The following is a 5,182-nucleotide window of genomic DNA, read 5'->3' as shown; positions in this document are numbered from 1 at the left end:
CAAATTAAATAAAAACTACTAAATAATTGACAGAATTTAATTATAACAATAGTAGTAATAATGACCTAAATGAATATATATATATATATATATATATATATATATATATATATATATATATATATATATATATATATATATATATATGTAAGCCCCTGACCACCAAATTGGTGTGATTAGCTCAGGTTGTCCACTCCAGGAAATACAGCAGGCAGGTTTGGGTAGAACAGAACTCAAATTTCTTTATTTTGTAACAGGGTGAGGGGAGAGGGGTTGGGTGGAAACTATAACTAAAGCTGTTCCTTCTTTGTAAAAGGCTGGTCTCCTGGCAGCCCATCAATTTCCTAGGGAAATGCAGAAGAACCAGGAGTTAGTGGAAGGTGTCCAGGTTACTCACGGCCACACTGCACTTCTGTGGTTACGAGGTTCCAGCATTCAGACTCTGATCAATCTGCCCTCCTCACTTACAAGAGGCACTCCATTTATCTTTTATGTGGTGGTTTTCTGATGCGTGCCCAACAGTCTACTCCTGAGGCTCCTATTAGTGAGGTAAGGCAGAACACCTGTGTTCGGGAGCTATCCTTGGTCGCTTGTACTGATTACCTGAGTGCCTTTTTAGTGCTTGTGGGGTTCTCCATGGTGCTGAAAGTGCTCAGGCTGCCTTGTGGGGACCATTACTCTTCCTGAGCCACCACAATATATATATATATATATATATATATATATATATATATATATATATATATATATATATATATATATATATATATACGACAAGATGGCGTATATGTAACCCTATGAAAAATAAATCCTTTCATTGATAGGGTTTAAGTATGTATTTTATTCAGTTTCTTTAAATTTCTATTTGTAATGTGTACTCTTTCCGTTTCTTTTTATGAATTACCTATCTGCATATCATTTGCTTCTATGTAGCGTAAAAGTCCAGTTAGAGATGCACAGGGGAAACGTCTAGGTGCATACAATCTACGCTTGTTTGTTTTTAGTGATTGGATATCCTGTATAATTTAAACCCACAGCCCCAAAACAGGTCAGAGTAATCCGAGCCGTCGTGAGTGAAGCGAACTTGCTTCAGAATTAGATAAAAGTGGGCTTTTCGTTCAATTAGCCGGTAACTTTGTGTGTTTTTCCTCTTTTGTGCTTATCAATCCACCAGCTCCACAGCTCCACAATATCCGGATACGCGTGGCCGGGCCGAGTTTATCTGAGTTTTCAACAACAAGCTACGGACATCGCGCCTCGCCTCTCCGGCCGCTAGTGCATCAGCTGTACTAAAGAGTGTTTGTGTGTCGAAACCACAGTCACTGTCGTCGTCTATGCCGTACCGTTCTGAGCTTTTCTTCGTCGCCAGAAGCAGCCAGTTTCAGTTTTCAGGGCCTCCAGCACACTAGCCACGACACAGGCCTGCAGCAGGGAGGGTGTGTTTATGAGTGTGTGTGTGTGATTTGCTGGGCCCCACTGTTGTTGCTGTTTTAAATTGTATTGAAATTACATTTGATTTATTTACTCCAGTACCTTGTCTGCACTCCCATAAGCTAATAGAGGGTTAAGCTCGGGATCATTGGTTCTGAAAATTGGGATTTATAAAGTATTTTTCTGAACTGAAGTACCTTGCTCGACTTTTCTTTTACTGTTTTAGATTTCTAGCACTCATTGAGTCGCTCTTTTCTATTCGTAAACCATCTTGTTTTGTTTTTCAGAGGGTATTGACTCTATATAGGATACTAATAGGTAAAAATCAGAGAGAGGGGGCCTTAATCCAACATCACAAGGCGTTTTGTTTATGAACCAAAAGCAGTTCCTTAGAAATTTCTACACCAGAAAGAGAGAGTCTGCTATATATATATACACACACACACACACACTACTAATGCAATATTATTCCATAAAAACAATATATATATATATATATATATATATATATATATATATATATATATATATATATAAGCGATTAAATATCTTATTTATTAAATCAAAAATATGAATTATTATACTTATGATCTTAATACAATCATAAATGTATTGTATAATTGTCCTACATTTCTTAGGTCCTGCTGTAATCCTGGATTCTCCTCCATGCTCAACACACAAAAAAACACACACATAGTCACAGTCAGTCAGTAGAAGACTATGCAGTTGCTGACATTGCAAAAATTATTATAATTATATAGATATTGTTTTTGTCTTGTTTCCAGACAAATTTGCATCTCTGCATTTTTGGGGATTTGTAAATTGTACAACAAAATTTTCTGTATTTTACCCCATTTCATATTAAACAATCCCATATTTTTATGATGACTTTTTTCAAATCACGCCCTCAATTCTTTTTAAACATAACCAACAAGGGTAACAGAGTTTTGTACCATTCAGGTGAAGAAATCAAAAAATGAATAAAATCAAAATGGACAAAAACTGCATAAGGGTTAAACAATAAATCCCAAAACCTCTCCTGCATAACATACTTGAGTTTATTTAGTGAACAGTTTGGATCCTCCAGTTTTTCAGAGAGCAGCTTCACTCCTGAATCTCCAAGATGATTGTAGCTCAGATCCAGCTCTCTCAGGTGTGAGGGGTTTGAAGTCAGAGCTGAAGACACATAACCACAGCCTTCCTCTGTCACCATGCAGCCAGACAACCTACAAAGCATACAACAGCAATCCACATTGAATTAGATTGTTTTTGTTCCTTTTATATTTAACTGTTCAATAAAATGGTTGGTCACAAAAAGGTTTTTGTGCTCATTTTTAAATGCAAATGTAAGCATGAAATCTCTCACAAATAATAGTGGCACAATACTGCTGCTAAAATCTTATGTAAAAGTAGTGAAAGAAACAAACATAAGATAGGAAAAAGGCCCTAGTGGCCAATGTAATGGCTTCTTTCTGCGTTTTGTAATACTTGCCACAATAACACACTTTCACAGCTTTTTAATTCTGTTAAAACATATTCAACTCAATATTACAGGTGAAGAGAGGGGTGGAGATGTCAATTGATCACCTCTCTGAAAAACTGGAGATATCAAATTGCTCAATAAAGGAGTCCCACAAGCCAGCAAGGCCTGATAGGACTCCTCCTTCAGCTGACGCCATTCCTTACTTCCAGTGTCCACCAACGGATTCAGGGAGTGCCCAACAGACCTTCACAGTACGTTTGGGCCTGCCGAGTGTCCAGCTTTCTCCTCCGCCAACAGATCCAACAGAACCGCATCTTTTTAGCTTCTGTCAACTAGGACCTGTTTGCTTTGGATACCCCCTACCAGGGCCATATAGCTCCTAGGGCCACTGAGGCACTCAAACCCCCTCCACCACATTAAGGTTGTGGTCCTAGGAGAGACATTCTGTCTTCACTCCATTTGTTTTCTACAAACTCTTTGCCATCCTTCTTCATATTTAGTTGCCTATTATATCTATTCACAATGCATATTCATTATTGGTTCTATATTTTAATAATTTTTGTAATTAATAAAAACATTATGAATATATATTTTTTCTAAAACACCAATCTTACTGATAAATTACTGGAGTGTTTTATTCTAGTTTGTGAATCTAAAATAGTTTAACAGCTTGAGGAAGCACTCCCATATTGCCAAATTTAAGTGAAGGTGGGAATCTGCTGACTTCGACTGAGGATATTTGTCGGATGGTGGAAGGAGTACCTCAATACTGGAGAAGGATCTCCTCAATTCTGAGGCCATCCAATTTTCTTCTTAAGAGACAAGGCCAGCATGTTCAGGCAGGAAATAATCACTGAGGAAGCAGAACCAAAGAATCCAGTAAAGGCTCAGGATAGAAGCAAACACACTGAAATAAAAACCTGCGATGTCTTGATATAAATGCAGGCGTCATTTGAAGCGCCTCTCTGCTCTCTGAGGATCTCCTCAATTCCACTAATTTGTTTGCTATCAGGGAACCTGCTGTCAACTGAATCTATCCTGTTCATGCTCTAGTCTATGCTATCAGGGAAAGTCAAGTCTATTCATTGTTCAGTCAAGTGTGTTTCAAGTCAAGTATTTGGTTGTTTAGATTATGGATTATGTCTCTGTAAATAAAACTGCACATGAGTTCTCACCATGCTCGTCTTCAGTGAACTAAATTCATGGTAATTAACTATATGAAATATTCTGCCTGTATGGCTTTAATTCATGATCATTCTAAATGTATTTTATTAAATAGAATCAAGCAGTAAAGAAAAGCACCTAAATGTGCACACTCACTAGTCTAGACTTCACACTCTGAGGGTGTGTTTGCAAAACTACTAGATCATTTCAAATTTCACATCATTAAAAAACAACAATTATGATATTATATCTTCTATCTTCAGAGATTACATGTAGAAAATCTATACAAGATTAATCGATAATTGCATACATGGTTTTGCATGCATTCTAAACATAAGGATTATTTAATGAGTAAATAACAAAGTATTTCAAACTCAAACCTCAGTATCTTCAGTCTACAGTGTGAACTCTTCAGTCCATCAGAAAGCAGCTTCCTCCTGAATCCTGCAGATCATTGTTACTCAGGTCCATCTCTGTCAGATGGTTTGAGGATTGTAGAGCAGAAGACAGAGTTTCTGGACAGCATGTTTCATCAAAACCACAAGCTTTCAAATCTGCTGCAAAATAGAATGTTTTAGCCTGATTATCTACTGATGTTCAGTTTTTTTTTCTGCAGTAACTTATTTTCTCTTCATAATCAAAAAAATTTCACTGTGCATTTACATTTCACTGTTTAGTGACATAGAAAAAATCATTTCATTAAACAGCAGTCAGTGAAATACTCACAGAGCTTTTCTGCAGCATCTCACAGCTGGAATGAGTCTCTTGTAGTCTGATTGTTCTGATGTGAACTCTCTTTGGGTTGAACTCATCTAGCACCTTCTCTGACATCAGTAGTATGTAGAGGTCAACACTGTGCACATTGAAGATGAGAGAACTCTTCCTGGATGTTCATTTGAACTGAGGTAACTCTGGATTTCCTCATATAATGAATTATCCCACTTGAGTTCAAGTAAGCAGTAGAATAAGTTGACTAGAGCTTCATCTGAGGATATAGTACGTGTTTTGTTTTGTTTAATACATTTAGTTACTTTTTTGATGCTCTCTGTGGTATCTTCAGTGTGTGTGATCAGGCCTTTGAGCAGATTTTTGACTGGATTCCAG

At 37.1% G+C, this 5,182-nt stretch overlaps 1 long non-coding RNA gene across 1 annotated transcript; it reads right to left on the bottom strand.

Annotated features, from left to right (window-relative positions):
* Positions 1-2,600: 2,600 nt before the first annotated feature.
* LOC122333275 lies at positions 2,601-4,870 on the bottom strand. Its single transcript, XR_006248610.1, has 3 exons — positions 4,805-4,870; positions 4,459-4,632; positions 2,601-2,657 (listed from the first exon to the last, which is right to left on the bottom strand). It is a non-coding gene; the product is annotated as an uncharacterized LOC122333275 (long non-coding RNA).
* Between the last annotated feature and the right edge of the window lie 312 nt (positions 4,871-5,182).

Source organism: Puntigrus tetrazona, unplaced genomic scaffold (assembly GCF_018831695.1).
Source record: "Puntigrus tetrazona isolate hp1 unplaced genomic scaffold, ASM1883169v1 S000000233, whole genome shotgun sequence".
In the NCBI taxonomy this organism is placed as follows: Eukaryota; Metazoa; Chordata; class Actinopteri; order Cypriniformes; family Cyprinidae; genus Puntigrus; species Puntigrus tetrazona.
The sequence above is the reverse complement of the archived record's forward strand: the minus strand, read 5'-3'. Positions and strand labels throughout refer to the sequence as shown.